Source organism: Schistocerca nitens, chromosome 6 (assembly GCF_023898315.1).
Source record: "Schistocerca nitens isolate TAMUIC-IGC-003100 chromosome 6, iqSchNite1.1, whole genome shotgun sequence".
Lineage (NCBI taxonomy): Eukaryota > Metazoa > Arthropoda > Insecta > Orthoptera > Acrididae > Schistocerca > Schistocerca nitens.
In genome coordinates this window covers 421,158,219-421,170,797 of record NC_064619.1, presented here as the reverse complement: position 1 = coordinate 421,170,797, position 12,579 = coordinate 421,158,219, and the positions used below count along the sequence as shown (strand labels likewise).

Here is a 12,579-nt window from a genome sequence, read left to right as displayed (position 1 = left end):
ACAAAATAATAACGAGAGTGATTGCTACGTCACAAGTTTGTTAGTATAAATTATTAATATTTTAAAAAATATTTATCTGTTATAAAATTTAAACCAGTGCTCGATTTCACACTTGTATTATTCTATTTAAAATTATGAGAATCGACTTTCTGTCTACACTACTGACAACTATTTTAAAAACAAAGATGAACAGATCTGAACTAAAGGAATCTACTCAGATCTTACCTTACTACACGCTGAGGTGACAAAAGTTATGGGATCTCTCTTACTATTGTGTCGGACCTCCTTTTGCCCGACGAAGTGCAGCAACTCTACGTGGAATGGACTCAACAAGACGTTGGAAGTCCTATGCAGAAATATTGAGCCATGTTGCCTCGATGCTTTCCATAATTGCGAAAGTGATGCCGGTGAAGGATTCTGTGCATGAAGTGACCTCTCGATTATGTCCCATAAATGTTCGATGGGATTCATGTCGGTCGGTCTGGCTGGCCAAACCATTCGCCCGAATTGTTCAGAAAGTTCATACCAATCGCGAACGATTGTGGCCCGATGGCATGGCGCATTGTCATCCATAAAAATCCCACCACTGAATGGCTGCAAATGGTCTCCAAGTAGCCGAACATAACCATTTCCAGTCAATCATCGATTCAGTTGGACAAGAGGGCCCAATCCGTTCAATGTAAACACAGCCCACACCATTATAGAGTCACCAGCACCTTGCACAGTGCCGTGTTGACAACTTGGGTCCATATGTTCGTGGGGTCTGCCTCACACTCAAATCCTAGTATCAGCTCTTACCAACTCAAATCGGGACTCATCGCACCAGACCACAGTTTTCCAGTCGTCTATGGGCCAATCGATATGGTCACGAGCCCAGGAGATGCGTTGCAGGCGATGTGCTGTTAGCAAAGGCACTCGCTTTGTTCGTCTGCTGCCATAGCTCATTAAGGGGACCACACCCTGCCTATCTAACCCATGTTAATTTAGGCAAGTATTTGACCCATTTCTGAAAAAAACTATTTGATGCAGGACCTTAATATTTTTACTGTATGTTACATGATGCTAATAGAGTTAACTGTGCTAAAATCTACTTTATCCATTTTATCGTTTTTAAGAAATACTTTTTTAAATTTATTAACAAAAAATATTAATTTTTTTCTGCAGAAAATATTTTTTGTGAACATCCTAATGGGGGAATATTAATGAATGTAGTATCAGAGGTTGCTTTTTATGTTATGCAGAGTCTCTGAAAATTTCATTCATTTATCTGTGATAGTTTCTGATATAATGGGGCATATATACTGAAAATTTTAGCTTGTGGGAAATTGACTTTAAAGAAAAACCTTATGAAATTTGTTATTTACTGTTAATTAAAACTGTCCTACTGCATATGATGGCCGTTCTTTGGCCTCTAGCAGGCCTTCCAGCTTCTTTTTCACCTTTCTGGATATTTCTTGCTTTCTTGGCCATATTAGATGCAGACCTGTCTGCATCAGCTATCCTCATTTTATCGCAATGTTGCAGCCCAGTGATCATATTTTCACCAGGATTAATTCCCAGCTTTTTCAGTACCCAAACTTTCCAATATTACCACAATTGCATGTAATAACAGCATCATCAACTCCTAGTTTCATTGTATGCATGCCTACAAATACAGTTTTCCAAATTATGCTGTTGAAACATTCATTTGGGTTCTGTGTCTGCCCATGCAGACATTCCTTAGAATGTCAGGATGTGCCAAGTCTCTGAAAATACGTTTAATTGCTGTAATAACAGCGGCAGGAACAGAATGCTGGTGAGAATAAGATTCTCCAGTTGCCTGAGCCCTGTTGTATTTGCACCACGAATTTTCTCCTGATGCACGCAATCCATGACATGGCTATCATCAGTAGAGAAGGAATATAGCCCAAACATCTCTCTTCATTGCCTCCAGTTTTTCTTTATTTATCTTAATTGCCTGCCCATAGTATGCCTGCAAGTTTTCTATAACAACTACTCGCAATCACACTTGAACAAAACTAACCGCGTGTTCGAAAGCGTGTTGTTTACAAATAGCAGAAACAAAAGAATACCGACCGTTGCATTCCAAGGATAGCCAACGCACTCGGGAGTAAAATAAATCCCTATCGTTCAATGTAGGGGATATAAAGATCTAAAATATATGCAGAAAAGTGGGTGACAGAAAAGTGGACGTGGCACAAACACACGTAGTAGGAAAATGCTCTTTTAAATGCTCGAAAAAAAAATTCAGCAAAATCCTTTTCAGAGTACTTAAATAAAACCTTAATCTATCGAAATATGATGAAAACCGAAAATCGATTTTGTTCGACCTGAACTACGCCAAAGGATACATTCGTCATACGTCCTACAATTATTTCTGCAGTTATTTTATACAGTTTTGTTTGTTTGCTAGCGATGACAAATCTACGCTAACGCCGCTCTGTAGAGAATGCCAAAGGTCACTGCGTTGTCTGTGATGACAAATGTCTGAAATTATTCTCGGCACACTCTTGACACTGAGGATATCGAATGTCCTACGAGCGTAGCTCCAACTACTATTCCGCGTTCAATATCTGTTAACCCATCGTGTGGCCATAATCACGTCACAGACCTTTTCACATAAATCACCTGAGCATAAATGACCTTTTGTAACATGTGTACGCGGTGCCACCGCCATCCGTGTATGTCCATGACTTGTCACATCACTGTGTAAAGACAAGTCGTTGTTTAGCTAAAAATCTCGAAAAGTTCTTGACCGTTTTACTTCAAATTTTCACGCGATACTCTAATAAACGATCGGGCGGGCAAGGGCTACATACTGTATTATATGTGAATGGTGTTTAAATATACATGTACTGTATAAAGAGGAAATGTTTTTAGCAAAAATCTCGATAAGTTCTTGACCGATTCTAATAAACTTCCGGACTCACAAAGGCTACATATTTTGATTATATATATGTTCGGACAGACATACGCTACACATTTTTTTAAATATGTAATATGGTGTATAAGTGCCAACGGCGTTGCCTCGGTGGTAACACCGGTTCCAGTCAGATCGCCGAAGTTAAGCGCTGTCGGGCTGGGCTAGCACTTGGATCGGAGACCATCCGGCCTGCCGAGCGCTGTAGGCAAGCGGGATGCACACAGCCCTTGTGAGGCAAACTGACAAGGGAACCTCCCCATCGCACCCCCCTCAGATTTAATTATAAGTTGGTACTGTGGATAGGCCTTGAAAACTGAACACAGATCAATCGAGAAAACAGGAAGAAATTGTGTGAAAGTATGAAAAAATAAGCAAAATATACAAACTGATTAGTCCATGCGCAACATATTCAACATCAAGGAGAAGATGAGCTCAGGAGCGCCATGGTCCCGTGGTTAGCGTGAGCAGATGCGGAACGAGAGGTCCTTGGTTCAAATCTTCCCTCAGGTGAAAAGTTTAATTTTTTATTTACAGCTTATGTCACAAACTCTTATGTTTTCATCACTTTTTTGGGGGGTGATTATCACATCCACAAGAAAACCTAAATCGGGCAAGGTAGAAGAATCTTTTAACCCATTCGCCAAGTGTACAAGTTAGGTGGGTCGACAACATATTCCTGTCATGTGACGCACATGCCGTCAGCCGTGTCGTGTAGAATATATCAGACGTGTTTTCCTGTGGAGGAATCGGTTAACCTATGACCTTGCGATCAAATGTTTTCGGTTCCCATTGAAGAGGCACGTCATTTCGTCTACTAATCGCACGGTTTTGCGGTGCGGTCGCAAAACACAGACACTAAACTTATTACAGTGAACAGAGACGTCAATGAACGAACGGACAGATCATAACTTTGCGAAAATAAAGAAAGTAAACTTTTCACTCCAGGGAAGACTTGAACCAAGGACCTCTCGTTCCGCAGCTGCTCACGCTAACCACCTTTTTTTTTTTTTTTTTTTTTTTCAAGTTATTAGTCATGACATTCCACAGTAGTACATAATTTTCAACTGACATTTAAAAGTAATAAAACAAACTAAAATTAATTACAGGTTCCTTGGGGACCACGGCGCTCTTGAGCTCGCAGTATCCTGGATGTTGCCTATCTTGTGCATGGACTACTCAGTTTGTATATTTTACTTATTTTTTCATAGTTCCACACAACTTCTTCCTGTTTTCTCGATTGATCTGTGTTCAGTTTTTCAAGGCCTATCCACTGTGCCAACTTATAACTAAATCTGAGGGGGGTGCGATGGGGAGGTTCCCTTGTGAGGAGCTACTTGATTGAGAAGTAGCGGCTCCGGTCTCGTAAACTGACATACGGCCGGGAGAGCGGTGTGCTGACCTCATGCCCCTCCATATCTGCAACCAGTGACGTCTGTGGGCTGAGAATGACACAGCGGCGGTCGGTACCGTTGCGCATTCATGGCCTTTTCGAGGGGAGTTTAGTTTAGGTGTATAAGTATACGTACACTGTCTTAATGAGAAAGGTTGTTCACAAAAATCACGAATGGTTTTTGACGAAATTATACTACGCCTTTCACATCGCTGGCAACGGGTTCTACACAACGCTGGTGACTACTTTGAAGGACAGTAACAGGTGCAAACATGTAACTCTTTTGTATCGGTTGTGAATAAATAGTTGCCACTTTTTAAGTTCCAGCCCCGTATAAGTTTCTTGTGAAAACGTTGAATACTTTTCCTAGGCATTCTATACAATTCCTAGCCATTATTCAGAATGAGTAGTACCATTTGAGCAAAGTGTTAAAAGGGCACAAGATGAGAAGCCTTTCTTAATTAACACGCATTACGAAATGAAACACAGGATAGTATTACCGGAAAACAGTGAAACCAGAACTGTGATGGAAGTGCTTGTTGCAATAAATGCTCACTTGTCTTCGTCACACAAAAAAAAAAAATTACGTTTTGGCAATTTGATCTTGTAAATACATTTCACGACTTAAAGGAGAATGCTAACAGAATATTGTTACCGGTAGAACACAAAGCAGAACTGGCGTGGCCTACTAGTTGCAGCAGGGAAGGCTAGAATGACTTTATGAATCGCACTTAATTTTCTTCTAGACACAAAGGCACCTCATATATTGGCATTTCGTGTTGCACGTACACCTGACGAATCTTTGGCCGTTCCTGTGGACCGAGACGCAGTTGCAGATCGAAGAAGTATTTCGTGGTCAGGTGAATACTGATCTTACTCAGAGCTGCTTCAAGAATCCTTCTCTAGTTCGAAGTCGATAAAAGCCACCTTCCGTCACGTTCATAACAACAGCCAACACAGTGTGAGCCACCCCGCCCTTTGTCGGAAAGGACTACACAGTTTTTAGCAGTTCTTTGCCGTCGTCGTCTTTAGCAGAATGTCCAGAGATGGCATGAACGTTGCAGCCACACTTTTGAGAAGTATGAGCGTCGCTAGTTTCTTTTCAGCCGGCGCAATACATATCAGAAATAGAAGGATTTTCAGTAACCACAGAAATGGAAGGATCTTAGATAATCATGGCTTCGTCAGGCAGGAACGACGTCGAGAGACCTAGTTTAGCTTTGCAGCCGAATAGGGCTTCGTATGGTGACCTGTTACCCCAGAATGAAAAGCTCTGTTTTTCATAAGTTGGACGAACCGCAATCCGTCACTCCAGCAGCTAGTTTTTTCATCTTACATCCAAACACACAGCATATTTCCAATGTCCTGATTTCCTCTTTCGATGTTCCCCTGACTTTGTGAGTAGCGTGGCTTGCTATGGACGACCTTCAAGTTGGGTCAATATTCCTTTAGGCTGCTTATCAAATTGTTTGCAAATTCCCTGCCGTTATCGGACGTTGGTTTATCAAGCAACGTAAATATGTCGATGAGGCTGCAGGCTACTTCTTCCGCTCTCTTTGATTTCAGAGAACTACAAACTTAGTGAGACGATCTTGGTAGACAATTATAAAATTGTACTCTCTATCACGATGGAACTGAAAATCGATGAGATCGACCTGAAAACGGGAACTGAATTCCGAAAAAACTATTGGCTAGTCCACAACACCTTCTTGCTTCTTCTGGCAAAGCTCACAAAGGTGAATGTACAGCTCAGTATCATGACGGATAATATTCTTATCCTTGGGTGAAAGCTTCAACAACATACCACATCCTCCATGACCAATAGCCAAATAGGCCTTATGGAACATGTCCAATATTGGAGTCCGCGACGTAAAACTGAGTCTTAGATTAGATTAGATTAGTTTCTCGTTCCATAGGTCCGTGCTGAGGAGATCCTCGTGGATGTGGAACATGTCTTTTTTTTTTTTTTTTTAAGCTGAAATTACAATACTAATAGTATGAATATATACAATACATCATTTGTCTCTATTAAAAAATTCGTCAATGGAGTAGAAGGAGTTGGCCACTAGTAAGTCTTTCAGGCTCCTTTTAAACTGATCTTTATTTGTAACTAAATTTTTCATGTATACTGGCAAATTATTGAAGATGAGTGTTCCTGAGTAGTGGACCCCTTTTTGAACTAAAGTAACTGCTTTTAAGTCCTTGTGCAGATCATTTTTGTTCCTGGTATTGTATGTATGAACTGAGCTGTTTGTTGGAAAAAGAGATATATTATTTAGGACAAATTTCATTAATGAGTAAATATACTGAGAGGCAGTAGTTAGTATACCCAGTTCTTTGAAGAGGTTTCTACAGGACGTCCGTGAATTTACTCCACAAATAATACGTATTACACGCTTCTGGACTCTGAAAACTTTTGTTTGACTTGAAGAGTTACCCCAAAATATTATACCATATGACATTATGGAATGGAAGTAGGCAAAGTATGCAAGCTTTTTCATTTTTATGTCGCCTATGTCTGCTAACACTCGAATTGCAAATACAGATTTGTTAAGGCGTTTCTGCAGTTCTGTGGTGTGCTCTTCCCAACTGAATTTATTATCAAGTTGTAATCCCAGGAATTTAAGACTGTCAACCTCTTCTATCTGCTCTTCTTCGTATTTTATGCATATGCTGGGTGGAAACCTCTTACAGGTTCTGAATTGCATATAGTGAGTCTTATCGAAGTTTAATGTCAGTGAGTTGGCTTTAAACCATTTATTAATATCCATGAAAATGTCATTAGCAGATCTTTCTAGAACTACACTTGACATACTATTTATTGCAATACTTGTGTCATCTGCAAACAAAACGAACTCTGCTTCTGGCAGTGTAACTGATGAGAGATTATTAATGTACACAAGAAAAAGCAATGGCCCTAAGATGGATCCTTGTGGGACACCACATGTAATTTCTTCCCATTCTGATGATGACTGATGACTTAATTTACTAGTCCCTTGCACTGACACCCTTTGTTTCCTGTTAGTGAGGTATGACTTGAACCATTTTGCAGCACTGCCCGTGACACAATAGAATTCTAATTTACTTAAAAGGATGTTGTGGTTCACACAATCAAATGCCTTTGACAAATCACAGAGAATACCTGCTGCTTGTAATTTGTTATTTAATGAATTAAGTACATTTTCACTATAGGTGTAAATAGCCTTCTCGATATCAGAACCCTTCAGAAATCCAAACTGTGTTCTTGATAATATGTTACTTGTGGTCAGATGGTTGAGCAGCTGCCTGTACATTACGTTTTCTAAAATTTTTGAGAATGCTGGCAAAAGTGAAATCGGTCTGTAGTTTGATGGTATCTCTTTATCCCCTTTCTTGACTAGAGGCTTAACATCTGCATATTTTAGCCAGTCAGGAAATGTCCCTGTTATAATTGACTGGTTACACAAGTGACTTAGAATTGTACTAAACTCACAAGAACATGCCTTAATTAACTTTGTTGATATTTCATCGTACCCACTAGAATGCTTTGTTTTTAAAGATTTTATTATGGAAGTTATTTCTTTTGGTAAAGTCAGTGATAGATTCATGTACTTGAAGCTATTTGTGAAGGCTAGTTTCAGATATTCAAGGGCATTATTTACTGATCCTGAAAGTCCCATTCTATCAGTAACGGATATAAAGTACTTGTTAAATAGATTTGCCACACTATGCCCATCAGTTACTAATGTGTCATCTACCCTTAGTGCTATTATTCTCGACCATCATTACGTCATAGTGTTTCAGCAGCGAATAGTCCCGGGGTTCCTTCTTCGTGGCAGTCCTCGACTTTTTCACATTGTAGACTACCTTTTGGTAACTGGTTTCGGTAGGAAAACAAAGTTTTTAGCTGCATTGGCTCTTACTTGAGAGAATTAACCGCAGAATCGTCGTTACAAGTCACCGTGGCGTGATTCCTGTCTTGGCACTACACTCCCTTCCGATATGGTGTTACAAGAACGGCTAAGGTTTATGGGAGAGCGTCTGTAGACATCAGCCAGATGCTATACACTGGAGGACTATTGTTGGAATATCGATGGTGTGATAGTTGGACGTCGTACTACAACACGCCGTCTTCGCAGCTCTTGAACAATGACCCGACCGCTACCGCAAACAGTGGTGGCGGGAAAAAAATGGCGGGATTAGACGTATTGGCAGACAATCACTCAAAGTATACACTGCTTAGGCAACGTATAAAATATCAGTCTTTTCTTACTTTGACGTTCTATTTTAGGCATTCTATACTTTACCTAAGCATTGTATAGATTGCCGAATATAATTTTAAACAAAAACTGTATATACAACAGAGTGCTGTTTTGTTTTCTTCGTTGTACTTGTGAGAAATGTTGTTTTTATGTCGTATAGACTTTGATCAGAATACTAACGTAATATGACATCTGAATCATCCGAAATTTTCCACTCATACCTGTTCACAGATTAAAACTATGAGAAATACTGTCACTGAAGCTACTATCCTCACAGCAGTTGGAGACGTCTCTCCATACCTCTTGTATTAATGATCTCAACTGATTTACCCATTCATTTTATGTGACTTCATTTTCCAGTTGAGGTTTCGTTTGTAATAACAATAAACAAGAGCCAAGGTCAGAGAGAGAGAGAGAGAGAGAGAGAGAAATGTTCAAATGTGTGTGAAATCCTATGGGACTTAACTGCCAAGGTCATTAGTCCCTAAGCTTACACACTACTTAACCTAAATTATCCTAAGGACAAACACACACGCCCATGCCCGAGGGAGGACTCGAACCTCTGCCGGGACCAGCCGCACAGTCCATGACTGCAGCGCCTGAGACCGCTCGGCTAATCCCGCGCGGCAGAGAGAGAGAGAGAGAGAGAGAGAGAGAGAGAGAGAGACCGGGGAGGGGGGAGGGGGAAGATGAGATTGTCAGGAAGGGGGAGAAAACGGCAAGAGAGAGGGGTTAGTAAGAGGTAAACAGTGAGAAGGGGGAAGAGATGGATAAACAGAAGGGGAGAAAAGAGGAGATGGACAGAGAGCAGGCGGAGAAGAAGACTAGGACGCTTATACAACTCCCATATATTTTTAGCAATTGCGAAGCATTGGCAAGTCCTCTAGTCAAATATAAGCACCGGTATCTCAAGATATTGAAAATTTTCTTTCCATACTTTTGTGACGACTGTGTGTTAGCTTTAAATTGGTCGATAAGCTCCCCAGTGCAGAACCGGCAGAAATCGCTAGACGTCGGAAGATTTAGGCCGACAGTCATTTATTTTTGGCAGCAGCCAAAGCTACTTAGCTGACGGTAGTGTCAGGTAGTTATTATTGACTGTTGTGTTGTACTTCACACTGTTTCGTATTGTTTGCTTTGCTGGTGAGAAGTATACGTAATTGTTGCAGTTAGGACCTGAATTACACATGCCAATATGTAAGACGTTATACATGAAATATTTTCACATCAGGTGTATCAGAAAATGACAATGAAAATTTGTGCGGGACCGGGGCTCGAACCCTGCATTACACGAGCGGCCATGTTAAAGGATTTGGTTGTCCGTGCTCGACACACGGCCGGCCCAAACTTCCACATGTAATTTCTGTGTCACAACCTGTACCCGCATTACATGATTCCCGTATAGCGGAGGACATTTTAACTGAACATCACTGCCTGGTATCGGCGGGTAAATACTATATTGCAATGCCCGTGTTGGTAAGAAGAACGGTGCACTGTTCTTTCGGACATACAATGCAATATCGTATTAAGACGTATTGGGTTACGTATTCCAGCGATCTTTACCTGTGTACGTGACTCCTACTTTCGCGGAATCCATATTTCGTCACCCTCGGTACGGCCCTCGAAGGAAAAGCAGTCAGACTAAGATTCATTGAAAGTACGTTAGAAAAATGAGGTAAGTACAAAATCTTCGTTCTATCGATTCTTGCGGATTGCTAGTCACATTGGGTCCCTTAACAGGTAGGATTAATGCAGCAGCTCATGCCGGGTGCATTTAGACAGCGCCGGAACGTTACGGCGATGGTCATGGAAGGTCAGTGGAAGACGCTACGAGAGTGGTGTTGTGTATCGCCGAGATTTTACCGTTAAAATTCCAAAGGCTACGTCCTTGAAGAATCCCACATACTGGTAATACTCGTGGCGGGAAAATCAAGAAAAAAATACGAAGGATTACCGACAATCAGTCTTAAGACTATTGGCCACCAACTACTAATAACATTGCATCAAGCCATATAGCAATGTCGACTCCGCAGAAGAAACGGGAGAAGGCAAAAGTAGAAGAAGAAGAAGAAGAAGAAGAAGAAAAGAAGATACACACCGTTATGTAGCTTGTCGACAATAGATGTAAAGGAGTTCAAAATCTGATACAGAACGCCACCGACCACGCTACTAATATGCTAGCTCGGTTGATTCTATAAACGAAGTGACCTAACAGAAAGTAACGTTCAAATACGATGAACTACCGCCGCATCAATACTGTACGACAATACTGCGTAGGTGCGATTTCCGACTGCAGTAACGAAATTTCACTACATCTCTTGCAGACGATGCACGGCATTAGTCTGTGAAAACTGAAACGGCGCAGTTGCCCTGTTGAGTGTCGACTGTACTCACCGCAGAAGCCGCGAGCCAGCAGCTAGAGGACCGCAGCACTAATTTCCCGCGGACTGGCGAGCACGTGACTCAGTAGGTGGGGCAGCGAAAGCGCCGCGCTGCGGCCCATATTTGCAACACACACACTGCGCAGCGCACGCAGGTCGCATCAACATGACGGCAGAGACGGTATGTCAACACACCTTGCCTAGCCCAGAACTGAACGGTGAAAGTTAGATAATTATAATAATTTCGTGTGGTTCATCGGCATGTTGCAAGTCTTTCAATTGGACTTTTACTTGGGCGACTTGGATGTACCTGACCTGCCGCATACTATCGGAGAAAGCGGACCCACAGTTTGACTTGGAATCCGAACCACGTGTTAAAAATGTGAGTGTGAATTTCTGTGGGACCAAACTGCTGAGGTCATCGGTCCCTAGACTTACACACTACTTAAACTAACTTAAAGTAACTTATGCTGAGAACAACACACACACCTATGCCCGACGGAGGGGCTGCGCAATCCGTGCAGGGCGCCCGAGACCGCGCGGCCACTCCGTGCGGCGAACCACGTGTCGTTACGTCATAGAAAGGTGAAGTACTGGAAAGCTTCCGTGATTCGATCTCGCAACATCTTGGTTTCTGGCACGCGCTTTGCCACTACATCGCAAGACAAATTGTAGCGTGTCCCACAGCTCAAGCCGGTCTTTCTGCGGAGACTGCTGGAAGCGAACGCTTTTGATCGGCCCGTAGCACATTGGCTGCTACAAGCCCCACCTCCTCCACTCTGGGCAGTCATCTTATAGCTCATACTAGATACGAAATTGTATTGCTACGGCGCACAAAATTGTTACGTAGCTAAGGTTGGCGACGAACTGAAACAAATGGTTCAAATGGCTCTGAGCACTATGCGACTTAACTTCTGAGGTCATCAGTCGCCCAGAACTTAGAACTAAGTAAACCTAAATAATCTAAGGGCATCACACACATCCATGCCCGAGGCAGGATTCGAACCTGCGACCGTAGCGGTCGCTCGGTTCCAGACTGTAGCGCCTAGAACCGCACGGCCATTCCGGCCGGCGAACTGAAACAATTTGTAGGGGCCCGATGACAGCCGATTTCCACCAATCACAAAACGGCAAGCTTAAAGCTCACTGTTATTAGACAGACCGTAAACATATCGTCACTTTGCTTCAATCAGTATGGAATGGTGAAAGTGAAATAATGAGATACCATCTGTGACACAAAAGTCTTGTTACAGTATCAGAATTAGGCAAAGACAAGTTTATTAATGGCCAAAGATAACTTCATAACATATGTTCGTGATAAAGTTTATGTGGTAAACCGTTGAGAAGTCAAGCAACAGGAAAAGTCTCGTCCAAATATTTCATAACGACGACATTTCCTTGCTAGAGCAAATTGTATGTACAAACATATATGGTATTTACAAGATAAATTTGTTTATCTTATCCATTGTGCTTTTTTCCTAAGTATCAAATAACATCAAAAACAACTTTATTTTTATCTTCCGATAGAACTGATTTTTCCACTGCTGAAGGAAGATTATTTAATGAAAATTAAAATGAACATTGCTTTATTAATGTATGTTTTTATTCATACAAAACATACGTGTTCTTTCTGTCCAGATACCG

At 41.6% G+C, this 12,579-nt stretch overlaps 1 protein-coding gene across 1 annotated transcript in view; it reads right to left on the bottom strand.

Annotated features, from left to right (window-relative positions):
• Positions 1-11,028, bottom strand: part of LOC126263113 (lysosomal acid glucosylceramidase-like) — a 135,035-nt gene extending 124,007 nt beyond the window's left edge. The window contains exon 1 of the mRNA XM_049960121.1: positions 10,949-11,028. The gene's annotated coding sequence lies outside the window, so the exon portion shown is untranslated. The remainder of the gene's footprint in view (positions 1-10,948) is intronic.
• Positions 11,029-12,579: the final 1,551 nt, after the last annotated feature.